Genomic DNA, 14,663 nt, shown 5'->3' on the forward strand with positions numbered 1-14,663 from the left:
AAGTAATTTTTACCCTAGAGGATGGTCCTGTGTTATGGATAGAGTATAAAAGAGTGCATAAAAACCTAATCAGATTATCTGAATGGAGGATTGAAAGAGAACAGGACTTTTTAAAGCAGGCAGTCGCAGTTGAATGAATGAATGAGACATTCTAGTGAGGGTCACCCAGGAACCGGGACACAGCAGATGGGTGCTAAGCATCTGCTCTTCATTGTTCAGTCGCTTAGATGTGTCTGACTCTTTTGCGACCCCACGGGCCGTAGACTGCCAAGGCTCTTCTGTCCGTGGGATTTCCCGGGCAAGAATGCTGGAGTGGGTTACTGTTTCCTTCTCTAGGCATTTGCCGGGCATTTGGGAAGAGGCAAATGGTTTGGGCAAAACAGTGGAAGGAGTTTGGCCTTACGGATCCTTGTTCCCCTACATTTTAGCTTTAAAGTCTTAAAGTTATTCAATTCCTCTGAGCCTTAGTTTCCTGAAAGAGTATATAAAACTTTGAATTAACAACACACTTTCATATTTATTTTCCCCAACTTTCATCTTTTTGTGACAAGTGGGTATTATCACCTAAATTTATGGTCAGTAGAAGGAGCTTCTAAGTCCAACAACTCTCCTGTCTTCTTATTCTACATGCTTTCCCTAAAGCTATGAAAAAAAATAATTCAAATATGCATTTGAAAACATTTTGTCATAGTCTGTGAAATATGTAATTGAAATATGGTTTTTCACAGACTAATTTTTCCTCCTATTGTCAATGTTAATTTTTCTCTGAATTTATTTTTAATATTTAAATTCAGTTTTACTCAAGCTAAATTTATCATTTATTGAGAACTCCCTTTGTGCCAAGACCTTATAGAAACTACTTGCTTGTTGTGGAGATGAAAGAGTACAATAAATAATTAAAATATGGCTTGGAAGAGGTGCAAGCAAAATACTATTGAAAAACATATAACAAAGCAATTAATTCAACCTTTATAGTCATAGAAAGCTGTAGAGAAGAAGTGACATTGGAGCCAGACATTGAAGGATGAATATAAACTTACAGGAATACAGCATTTTATCTATTTCTCTGAAAGAAAATCCGAGTGTGTCTTGGAAAGCCACGTCCATACTAAATAAAGTATTTCCAAACTTCTTTTAATGTACATCATACCACAACTTTTCTCTAATTTTAGATGTTTCTTTTCCTTATTATTTTATTAACTAGATTGAAGTTCTCAGGTTGAGCAGAGACATTGTTTTATTCAATAATATTTTTCAAGTTTTTTACTCTCAAATAATTTAGTGAATATGTGCTGAGCTCATAATATTACAGTGTGCTATGCTAGCCATGGAGGTTTTGAATACATGCAATCATAACTTTTGTCTTCAAATAATAGTCTGTTTAGTTGGATAGATGACATTTACTGTAACTTGCCTAATATGAAAATACAGCAAACTTATTTCAGTAAGATTTTATATAAATGTATAATAGAAAAAAAGGCAAATTTGTAAGTGCAACTTCAAAATACACGCTCAGAAAGTTGATAGAAAAATTTGATAAGAAAGTTTCACCCTGGTTGTACCCCTTGATCTCTGACCAAGAAAAAGACAGAAGATTCTGAGGTCATTACAGGAAAAATACTCCCTACTCCATGAGAGGAAAAAGAAAAAGACGTGCAGCTGGGCCTTGCTTTTGTGTCTTTAATTTAACTCTTTGACTGCCTCAATGTGGTCAAAGCTTGTCTCATTTTATGCAAAACTCTTGCCTAAATTTTATAAACAGGTTTAATGGAAGAATTGCTCTCTATCATCTAGATCTCTCCATTCTCAGCTGTGAAACTGATTGATGTTTTTAAAGCCCTAAGAAACCTCCCCCTTGTAGATATGTTTTCTGGTTCAAAGGAAAGGGGAGAAAAAAGGCAGGAGAAATTATTCAGGGAAATATCTTAGGAAAAAAAAAATAATGACCTAGGAAGAGAGCTATATAGCTAGAGGTAGTGAAGAGGAAAAACTCTGAAATTAGTCAATGTATTAAGAGTGAAAATACATGGCAAGAGAGAACTTCCTAGGCTCATATAGCTATATGACTCACATTAACATTTGTAGCTGTGTGAACATTTTCTTAAACTTCTTCATGTAATATTTCCATTGGCTTTAGCTGGAATCACTAACTGTTTGGCAGAACAGAATCAAGATGCCGCTCCCAGATGTGTCACTGATGGTCAGTGCCACCTCACCTCTCAGTTCTCAGAGTTCAGTTCAATTCAACAAATATTTATTGAGTGCTTATTGTTGCTGACTTTCCTAAGTCAGAGAAAAATAATGAGATGTTAGTAAAATGTGACACGTCTCAGGCGAGACCAGGTTGCATATAGAAAGTCGTTATCATCGTTGGCATTTTAAACCAGAAGTTTGATTTGATTGCATCAGTAACACCAATAGTGTACCTTGCTTTGGGCGACAATAATTTCCACACTGGATTCTGATTTTTATCTGCACGAGTCACTGGATACAAACCACAGTCCCCAAGGATTGACTTAGAAGTAAAATAACACCATCCCTGGTCTAGCGTTCATTATACATGTCCCTAATAGCTCAGCGGAGGGACAGCATTAGCCATTATGTAAACTAATTGGGTTAATTCTGCTCTGGAATTTAGGCAAATAATGTAACTGAGATAAACAGAGGGTCACTTATGCGTCTACTTGTACACATTTATCTACACTTCTTATTTATACTACTAAATGCTTAAAACAACACTAGGCTATAAATTTGCCTTTTCTTTCTGATTCTCTTGGCAGAGTTTCTTACATGCTTAACTTTTAAAGAGTGGAGTTCGGTCTCCTCTCAAATAAATAAGAGAGCGCTGGGAGGAAAAAACTGCAGCTACAAAGTAGTTCTATCCCATTAAACGCAGATGGCTCACAGGGGGTTTAATCATCGGGAGCGAACACACATCATGCTGAAATATAGAGCTGTTTTCTATCACTTGTTACCATTTGAATGTCCGTCTCAGGAAAGTGAATTCCATATATCTTTCTGGCCATCCGTTGCCCTTTGAATACTCCTCTCTCTGATGTAGTTAGATTTCTCTTCAGAACTTACTGAGATGAATGAGCTCTTGCCACACATAGAAGTGAAAGAAAACATTTCTTTCTCTGCCAGAACAGATGAGATTCATCATTAGGAGAATGGATTTGACCTTGTAAAGTGGACTAAAGCAATTTACAAACAAACCCCTTTGGGGAAGATTGCCTTTATCTTGGTCCACAAACAGAAGCTTTTTTTTTTTTTTTCTTTTTGGATATGCTCTTAGCTTTGCTGTGAAGACTGCTGAATCTGATCACCTGAAAAGAATCTAAAACATAGGATAAGAAATAACCTCTCATTTAAGCCTTCCCGTGCAAAGATAATTTCATGGACACTTTAAAAAAATCATATGGATTTATCCTTGGCTGTCATAAGTCAATCACAATCATTAATTAGTCAAATTGATCAGAAATCATTAAAGAAATCCATGAAAGCCGTTTGATAGCAGCATGTTCAACAAAACTATAGAGTTTAGCATTTAGAGTCAATTATAAAAATGGTGAAGATCTCAATTTGAGTACCTAAGAAAAAAGATTGATTGTACTCTCTCTCTCTCTCTCCAGCTCACTGTATGAGCTTGTTTAATCTACTTATCTCTTAATTTGTGTTCTTTCTTCTATAGTTTCTTTCCCCGACTCCTTATCTATCCCCTCTTCTTTTATCTATTCTCTCTTTTCCTGGAGCCCATACCTAGCCAAAACCCATTCTTCAAGTCTGATGCCTTAGGTGACATTTGAGGAAAGAGCAGTTCCCAGTCCCTGGGAGAACACAGCAACTGTAAGAAAGAACTTTCTTATTTTGCCTAAAGTGCATGTTTGGCTGGTGCTATTAAGGTGAATGACATAATCTTGAGTAAACCCAGCTGATAAACCACATGGATGCTGCACACCTACCATGGACCTGCAACGCTTTGGTCTTGCTCTTCACTTGTCTTCCTGAATCAGTGTATAACCATTCAGCAATTAGACACTTAGTTACAAATAATTTATTGTTTTATCCCACAAATAATATAATCAGTTTAGGACATTTGTGGGCTTCCCTGATAGCCAAGTTGGTAAAGAATCCACCAGCAATGCAGGAGACCCTCGTTTGATTCTTGGGTTGGAAAGATCCGCTGGAGAAAGGATAGGTTACCCACTCCAGTATTCTTGGGCGTTCCTTGTGACTCAACTGGTAAAAAATCTTCCTGCAATGTGGGAGACCTGAGTTTGATCCCTGGGTTGAGAAGATCCCCTGGAGAAGGGAAAGGCTACCCACTCCATTATTCTGGCCTGGAGAAGTCCATGGACTGTATAGTCCATGGGGTCACAGAGAGTCAGACATGACTGAGCGACTTTCACTTTCTTTTATTTCAGAATATTTGTAGAGAGCCATTCCTTCTAAAACTTTTCTGCATTTGTTGTATTTATCTTATTTTTCATTGGGCAAGCTCTACTTTTTGAAAAACAAAAAAGTCAATTGGGGAATGATATGCAGTCGGCAAAAGATCAGAGATCTCTTTGTATTTTTAAAAGTTCAGAAACTTGAAAAAATTTTATTGAGGAAAATAGTAAATCCACCTATTATTATTTTTTACCAGTAGATGGCACTGCACAGGTGTAAGAGATGTCTACAAGAGAGGCTCATCAACCGCATGACTGGTGTGAAAGGCCCACCACTAGAATTCCGTCTCAGTGTTAAAGTATTACATCCGGGAATCCCAACAAGTTTATGTGAGGGAAGAGCATAAATTCATTAACACTCATTTTATTTACCAAACACTTAAACAGTGCTTATTATATGACAGATGAGCAAGTCCTTCGATTTCCTCTTTTTGATAAGAAAACTGAAGCACAGAGAGGTTAAGGTTCTTTGATGTCACACAGCTATGTAAGTGGTAGGACTAGGAATTGGCCCAGGCATTTGATCTGGTGTATGTCTTCTCTGCTTTGCTCCCGTTCAATACACTGACATGAATCATTCATTGATCTAATCAACAGTTTTAAAGAGCTGACTTGAAAATCTAAGGTATTAAAACTGACAGATTCCAGTTAGAGAACCAGAGACGTTTTAGGAGCACAGAGGTAATGTTGGAGAAAGCAACGAGGTCTTCAAAGGGGGAGGGAATGTATAGGTCTGTTATGGGGGAAAATAGGGCAAAGGAACAGTAATAAGAAGCACAAAGAAAGAGAAAAGGATGCTAATGAATAAAATTCACCAATTTGCAACTTTGTTTAGAGACAGGATGCTGCATAAATTTTTAAGGTAAATATATGTTTAATATTGTTCAACTATATTTTACATTCTGGCTGATGTAGAAAATACTTTAAAAAACTTTAGTAAGCAGATTATAGCTTGTTCAGTGCGTTGCAACATCAACTCCAGTAATTGTTGCCTCCCCTTTCCTTTAGGCATCTCTGTCCCTAGTGACAGCTCAGAGCTTCAGATTACCCAAAATTGTGCTATTCTTGGAAATCTGAGATCCCACCTTCCCATTCTTGGGCAGGGCCCTATGCCATTCACAAATTTTAGCTTTCTTCAATATGCCTGTCATCTGACCCCATCAAATCCTCCCGTCCCTCGGCCTCAGCATGTTTTCTCTGACGCTCCCTTCCATATCTACATTTTTCCTCTCCAACTTACACATCACAGCCCATTCTTTCACTACTCCTTGGCCAATCCCTTCAAATGGCTGCTGTTTTCCTTTTATCACACCTGCTTCCACCTGGGCTGATCACTTTAAAAGAAAATCAGAAATATGAGCAGATTATCTCCACTAAAAGAATGTATATTAATTCCACTAAAAATGAGGGCCTTTGGTCCCAAAGGGACCCTCCATATGCCTGAGCCAGTCACTCCTTCTTCCCATTTTCAAACATAAACCTTTCCAAGCTTGTCCACTCTTTAATTCCTTTACCTGAATGCTCCTTGCTGCATCTTCTTCATGAGACAAAAAAGAAAAATCCCCTGGGAACTCTGTCAATTTCCTGCCGCTGCATCTACAAACATACCTAAATCCGTAAGTATTTTTCTTCTGGTTTATTTTAGAGGAAGAGATACTCTGTTTCTAATTCTAATCCTTGTTCTGTATTGCATCCCTTTCCATCTTGTCAGAGTTTTTACAGTATGTCCTGTCTGTTTCAACTTCTCCTTTCTGCCATTCACCTAATCTCATTGGTTACAAATAATAAGTAATAATAATCATGGGGAAAAAAATCTTCATGGCCCTTCATTAGTGAAGATTTGCCCCAAAACTTTCTGTGAAGTTGCCTCTGCCCTCAATATCTTTTTCACTTAGCATTTACTATTCAATTCTCCACAACTAGGTTTTGATTTCTACCAATCCATGGAAAATACTGTGGGATTTTTTCCGCATCTTCCAGTTCTTTTAAATACATTTACATTCTATACACATACTTTTTAAAACAGGTTTATACCCTATTTAATTTCTCGTAACTTTCTTTCTTCACTTAGCACCTATGTCTCTTTGACAACAGGATTTTTAAGGGCTGCTAAGTATTCTACTGTATTGATACAATATGCTTAAGTGATCTTTAACTTGTTAATATTTTTTTTTATAATGTAATCTTTTTAGCTAAATGTTTTTGGACAACCTTAATTCTTTTTTTTTTTAATTGAAGTATAGTTGTTTTACAATATTGTGTTCATTTCAGATGTATGGAATAGTGTGGAAAGTACATTTTCAGATCACCAACCTAAATATAGTGGTCACTTTGTTGATCAGTTCTGTACTGGGCTGAATTGTGTCCCCCAAAAGGCCTAACCCTCAGTGCCTGTGAATGTGACCTTGTTTAGAAATAAGGTCTTTATAGCTGTGATCCAGTTAAGATAAGGTCATACTGGTTGAAGATGGATCCTAATCCAATGACTGCTGAGCTCATAAGAAGAGAGAAATAATGTTCATTCCCTGTCTTACAGACAGGAAGATAATATCGTGTGATGATGAAGGCAGAGACTGGAGGGGCATGTCTACGAGCCAAGCAAGGAACACTAAAGATTGCTGACAGTCAGCAAGTGCTGGGAGACTGGGGGCAGGTTTTCCCTCGGGGTCTCTAGAACTGCAGTGCCTAATACTTTTATTTCAGGTCAATCGATCCCAGTGGTTTTAAGACACCCATTTTGCAGCACTTTATTACAGTAGCCTGCAAAAACTCACGAGTTCTAAGAGCCATTTGGCACATCTCATTCTGACTGTCCTTCCACCTCAAAGGCACTCTTCCGTGTTGGCTTCCACGGCATCCCAGTCACCTAGTCGTCCTCTTCCTCTCCCTGTTCTCCCCAGGCCACGCTTCCTCTGTGTCTAAATGGTGACGATTCTGGGTGCTCGACTTTGTCCTCTTCTTTTCTCACTCTCAATATTTTTTGCAGGTGTTTCTGCTGCAATAACTATATCCTTCACCAAAACACCAGATCTCTCTTCTGAGGAGAGGTGTGTGTCTATGTGTGGACCTTAATATATACATATATACTCATAGATATGAGTTTATTTTTTGAGGGAAGTTTTAGGTTCACAGAAAAATTGAAAAGAAAGTACAGAGAGTTCCTGTATAACCCTCGTCTAGTATTAGCATCGTGCAAGTATTAGCATCTTGCATTAGTGTGGTACATGTGTTACAACTGATGAGCCCATTTAGACATACTTTAATTAACTAAAATTCATAGTTTACGTGGGCTTCACTCCTTGTGACGTATATTCTATGAGTTTTGACAAATGTATCCATCATTACAGTAGTATATAGAATAGTGTTGATGCCCTAAAAATCTTTTATCCTCTGCCTCCTTGTGCCTCCCTCCACCTTAACCCCTGGCAATCACTGATCTTGTTACTTTTTCCATAGTCTTGCCTTATTACTTTTCCATAGTCTTGCCTTTCCAGAATATCGTACAGGAAACCATGGAACCTTTTCATATTGGTTTCTATCACTTAGCAAAGTGCATCAGAGTTTCCTTATGTCTTTTAGTGGTTTGACAGCTCATTTGTTTTTGTCACTGAATAATATCCTATTGTATGGATAAATGTACCACAGTTTGTTTATCCATTAACCTAGTAGAGTGTATTTTGATTACTTCTAAGTTTTGGCAATTATGAATAAAATTGTTGTAAGCATTCATATGTGGAGATTTCTGTGTGGTCATAAGTATTCACTTTGGGTAAATCTTAAGGAGCATAATTGGTGGATTGTATAGTAAGAGTATGTTTAGTTTTGTAAGAAATTGCTAAACTGTCTTCTAAAATGACTGTACTACCTGCGTTCCTACTAGCAATGAATGAGTGTTCCAAATTTTCACAGTATTTGGTATTGTCAGAATTCTGGATTTGGGACATTCTAATAGGTATATGCTACTGCTGCGAAGTCGCTTCAGTCGTGTCCGACTCTGTGCAACGCTGTGGATGGTAGCCCACCAGGCTGCTCTGTCCTTGGGGTTCTCCAGGCAAGAATAATGGAGTGGCTTGCCATGCCGCCCTCCTATAGGTATCTAACGGAATCTCACTGTTGTTTTAATTTGCGATTCGTTGATGACACATGATGTTGAGAATCTTTTCATATATTTATTTGCCACCTGTATATCTTCTTTGGTGAAGTGTCTATTCAGACCTTTTGTGCATTTCAAAAATCAGATTTCTTTAATTCAGTTTAAGAGTTTTTGTGTTTGTCAGATGCAAGTTCTTCATCAGATATATGTTTTATGACGATCCCCCCACCTCATTCTATGTCATGTCTTTTCATTCTCTTGATGGTGTCTTTCACAGAGCAGAATATTTTAATTTTATAGAAGTCCAATTTATCAATTTTTGCTCTCATGAACCTTGCTTTTGGAGTTGTATCTAAAATGTACCAAGCCAAAGGCCACCTAGATTTTTTTTTCTATTATCTTCTACTAGTTTTACAGTTTTGGCTTTCACTTTTGGGTCTTTGGTCCATTTTCCATTCATTTTCATAAAAAGTATAAGGTCTTTGTGTAGATTTGCTTTTTTTGCATGTTGCTGTCTACCTGTTCCAGCACTATTTGCTTAAAAACTATTCTTTTTCTCTCTTTCTCTCTTTTTTTAAGTCATCTTAAAAAAAATTATTTATTTGCTTGCTCCGGGCCTTACTTGTAGCATGCAGGATCTTCAATCTCCATTGCGGGATGCGGGTTCTTTAGCTTCAGCCTGTGAACTCTTAGTTGCAGAATGTGGGATCTAGTTCCCTGACCAGGGATCAAACTCAGGCCTCCTGCATTGGGAGTGTGGAGTCTTAGCCACTGGGCCACTAGGGAAGTCCCTATCCTTTCTGTCTTCAATCACCATCGCTCTGTTGTCAAAGATCACTTGAATATATTTGTGTGGGTCTGTCTCTGGCTACTGTGAATTTTATTCCTCTCTTATTCTAACTTCCCAAAGAGAACTCTGAATGGCATTCTTGATTCCCCTCTCTTTTCTCTCATAGCCAGTCATAGCTGATTAGCCACCAAGTCCTGTGCTCAGCACTTCACGCGTGTTATTTGATGTAATACTACAATAATCCTACATTATTATTTAGGCTTATATTAATAATAAAAACCTGAGCTTAGAGGGGACTCTATATATAGACTGAAACATTTTTTATTCTTAACCCCCATGGTATATTACCAGACACAGATCACAAGCAGCAAGGCAGTTTGACTTTAGGATATAAACCCCCAACCATGACACTAGTTTCTAAATATATCTTGAAGTCATTCATCTCTCTTCATCCTCATTATCACCATATTAATTCAGTCACTGTCATCTTTCAGTAAGTTTACTAACAGCACTCTCTTAATGGCTTTCGTGCATCCAGTCTGGCCCTATTCCAGACTGCTGTATCTAAAGCACAAATCCGATAACACTAAACATAAAACCATCTCATGGCCCCCCATCACCTATAAAGAAAACAGACACTCCAAAATATGTTTACAACTTCCCTGTTCCGTTCAAACCTCTAAGTCTACCATCCTGACCTGAACTTCTCTGCAGGGAGTGTGCTCATGCTTAAATCTGCATCTTTGTACATATGGGTCCATTTGCTTCTGTTGCTCTTTTTTTCTTTCTCCATTTGACTCTTTCTTCAGTTTGCAACTTCAACATCATGTCCTAGTTGGAGTTGTCAGATTTAGCAAATAAAAACACAGGGCACCTAGGTACAAATATTGCATGGAACATATATTAAGGAATTATTCATTGTTTACCAGAAATTCAAATGTTACTGGGAATTCTGTATTTTTTTTTCTGGCAACCCTATGTCCTAGGGAAACCTTCTCTGAAATCGCATCCCTAGGACTGGTCAAGTGCCCCTCTGATATGCTCCCATAACCTCCTATGCTCATCACATCACAGTATTCACTTCTGTTATTCATGTGATACATCCATCTCTCCTACATTCCTTAAGAACGGAGATTGTACCTTTTCCAACAGCATGTCTCCAGCATCTAGATACCCAATATTTTGTGCTTAACAAATATTTCTTAAGTGTTTTTAAATGAATGAATATGACACTTTTAATTCTAACACTTTGCTGTTGTAGGTTGCTAGTAGATGAACTATTAAAATATATTTTGCACCTATTTTTAATGTGTTTATAGAAATTCCTTTTTGTATTTAACTTTAAAGCTCTTGGTTTAGAATTTTGTGAACCTAGATAAATTATTTTCAGTTAATTCCTGGCCAACCTCAGCTCCTCTAACCGCAAAGACAGAGGTATGCAAAGTTCAACGGTAGGCTGTTAAGTATGTAACTGACCTAGATTGTAGCAAGAGATTGGAATTTCGTTCCTTTCCAGAGGTTGGACATGATAGGTCAGAGGCCAAATATTGTTCATTTACCCAGTCTACGAGAAAAACAATTGATATTAGTCATCTGAATTAATATTTTTTTTCTCCATAATATGTCTTAAGGAACACTAGTTCCTCAGATTGATAATAGGTGTTACTCAAATGAAAACACAAAAGTTTATCAGCTAGGCAACACTAGTTTAAACAGATTTCTGCCCTGTAGGAATTTCCAGAACTTTAACATGTTAATGTGAATCTCTAGGAAGTGATGTATAATGCATGGAATTGTTCTAGTCTAATTAATCACAGAATTTCTTTTGTTAGTTAACACCTAATTTAGGAAATAGGAATATAGATTTTAAAGCTCTCCTCAGGGTAAGGGAGTATATTGACTCGACTTTTTATTGTTAAAAACAGGTTTTTGGAACGCCTTACTCAGAGATGTGATCACATAATTTATCGAATAAATGCAGCTTCATTGGGTCACATTCATCTGTTTTGAAATAGAGTGCCAAAGAGTTTCCAAAATAAATGTCTTTGGGATTTAGTGTATATAAAATAAAGTTTGTATTTGACACAGAAATTCGTAAGCCCATAAGGAGGTATGTAAAATCCTAAAGCAGTTATATATAATTTGGATGGCTGAATATTTAGTATTATTGGATTTAAAAACAAGAACTTCAAAGGTAAAATACAATTCTCACTAATGAAAAGCACATGTGATATGGCTGAAGCCCCAAAGGCAACAGTCAGTCAGGGCAGGCCTGCTTTGTGATCAGAGTACAAGACTGGGCCCCTGTGAGTTTTGAGAGTCCTGAACCGCAGATTTGACTTCCAAATCGTACTTCTCTCCATCATCTGAATGAGGCTGAGTGTCACCCAAGAGTTAATATACAATGTGTTGCCTCTGAAAGTGACACATCTCCTATTAACCTAGAGGTGAGGCTGCCTTTGTTCCTATTATTGTCAAATGCCTTAGCACTAATTTTTTAATGATTTCATTTATCCACACACGTTAAGTACTCTGCCAGTTGCTTCACCTGTTGATGGCGACAGTAGCTTGTCTTTGTGAGTGCTTTGTGTGCTGCACACAATGTGAAGTTTTCGACTTGCTTTGTTTCATTTAGTTATCTCAACAGCCCCTTGAAGTCAGCCTCACCATTTATAGCCACTTTGCAGATGATGACAACTTAAATGACTTACTCAAGAGGCATAGTATGGAGCTGAGAAGTGCTTTGACATGATCTCTGTCTGACCTGTGAGCCTGCAGTCTTAACCGCTCTGCTATGATAATGCCACAGTTTGGTAGATCTCAGAATACTTCATATGTAGCTATCCTTATAACTTCTCACCATGGGAGAAACCAAGGCTGAGGAAATAGATCTGCTTTGCCCAGGGTCTTGAGAGAATAGGTACATAGGTTTCACTGTGGGAACATAAAGGTATGATTTCTGTGAAACTACCAAGTAGAAGCATCAAATGTGAGGTCCTGGACAACAAAAAGATGCACGCTTCTTGGAGAGGAGGTAAGGAAGAGGAGGACCGAAAATGAAGTAGGATGAACTGCAAAGAGCAAGTTGGCCTTCTGAATAATTCTGTTTTATACTTTAAGGAAAACTCTGGCTGTTTAAAGTTGATTGGTGTTTCCTATCTAATTTATAAACTGTATAAGTAATAAAATAGGTTTGAATGTAATATGATTTTTTTTTTTTTGCTGCTAAAAGCATTAGGAAATAGACCACTTGAGGTCAGGGTAACACCAAAAAGGATTTCCCAGCACTAAAATGAACCACATTGCAAACTCTTCTAAGTGCTTAGCAATGTCCTGAAATGGCTTCATTTATGTGAGGCTTGAGAAACGAAAGGGGCCTCTTGTGAACTTTTCAACCACAGAAAAGGGTATGCTTTAAGAAAATATACTCAAAGTGATATGACAAGAGCTAGATATAAGTTGGTGGGTCTCCTTACTTAAAAACAAGTGTGAGTAAAAGACATTCTTCCTGTTGAAAATCAAAAGAATTCAATCTTGAAAACTTGTTTCTGAAGACCATAATAATGAAATAGCATATGCTTAATATTCTTTATATTCCATAATTGGTTTTTAATTATTTTTCTATATATTTTTTATATATGTAGTAGCCCATTGAAGTGGAAGTGAAAGTCGCTCAGTCATGTCCGATGCTTTGCAACCCCATGGACTGTACAGTCGATGAAATTCTCCAGGCCAGAGTACTGGAGAGGGTAGCTGTTGACTTCTCCAGGGGATCTTCCCAAACCAGGGATCAAACCCAGGTCTACCACATTGCAGAGATCTCATAATGCTTGCATCTTATTGAATGACTAGGTAATAGATATTGATGTTACTAAAAAAATGGACATTTAGTGGTATCAGATATTCTGCAAAGAGGCTTTGGAATACAGAAACAAATGATTTGTTATGGTGATTGTTTGTTTTCAAACAATATCCTCATTCAAGAAAACTTCTCCTGGAGAAAAATGTCAGTTTTAGCTTTTACAGCCCAAATGGGGGTGAGATTGTTAAAAATGGTTGATATATTACAAAGGGTAGTAGAGCTAACTAGTATCCTGCTAAGCACTTCATCAACAATCTTCAAAATCACTCTGTGAGGCAGGTACTGCTATTCTCCCTACTTTATAGATGAAGAGACTGAGGTTTAGAGAGTAATTTATCCAAAGATGCAAACTCTGGCAACCAGACTGCACAACCAACCCTTGTAACCATCATGGTATATGTGGTCTTCCATGGAAAGGGCATTGTTAGGGAACCAGTTCTGACACAGCTCTGTTTTTAATTTCTGTGTCTTGGACTCCTCATCTGTAAAATAAGGCCAAATCTAGTTGAGTCTTAAGATTCATTGAAGATCTAATGCCCTGTGATTCTAATTGTCCTAGAAAAACTTTAGAAAGTAACTACTTGTGCAGTGTCTGAAGTGGATTCTATTATACATGGAAAATCTAGAGAGAATGAATGGTGATTTATGAAAGAAGAAGTTAAAATCATACATATTAATAACTTAGAAGTACAGTGGACTCATTTACTGTTCCCTGTACGTATGAAAAAATTACTTTTACAGATGCCTTTGGCAAATACATACCTAACTAAAACCTGGAAAACATTCATTCTGGGGGATTTTTTCTTACGTATTTGAATTCATACAGCTAATATAGAGTACCCTTTTTCTTAGTTAAATTCATAATTAATAGTAAATTAGAAAAATTTTGCCTCGGACCCTTTAACCCTCTATTTCCAAAATATGCTTGTCTGACTTTCTTGGGTGTGACCAAAGAACTTCGGTCTTTGTTTGGATTTTCAAGTGAACTTTTCCTCTTTGTAACTCCATCTTCCATTTTTATTAACCAGTCAAGCATGTTTTACTTTACACTGTGATAAGGGGATCAGAAACAGCTTTCCCACATCTAAGGCGATCTTAATCAGTTGCAAGGAATATATGAGTGGCATAGTGTGGAAGCTTCCTGCCTCGAGGAGGAAGAGATCTCTGGATTATTAATTTTGATTCCATTGATAGAGGGAGAAAGTTAGGTAACCTTGCAAACAAGGTACTTTTGACTGTGAGCCATTTTGAAAGGACATAAGGTGAACTGTCATCCCCCTCTTGACCTTCCACTAACCTTTCACTTTTAACATATGTTTTGAAGTGCCAGCCATGTTGATTTCCATGGCTGTTTGGGTACAAGTTTCAGAGAAACCTACTGCCCCCAAGTCTTTAATCACTTTTTGAACTTTGAATATAAGCCTTTAAGATGCTTTTAGGTCCCATAGGAGACTGGCTGACTAGTAC

Source organism: Bison bison, unplaced genomic scaffold (assembly GCF_000754665.1).
Source record: "Bison bison bison isolate TAMUID 2011002044 unplaced genomic scaffold, Bison_UMD1.0 scf7180017864535, whole genome shotgun sequence".
NCBI lineage: Eukaryota > Metazoa > Chordata > Mammalia > Artiodactyla > Bovidae > Bison > Bison bison.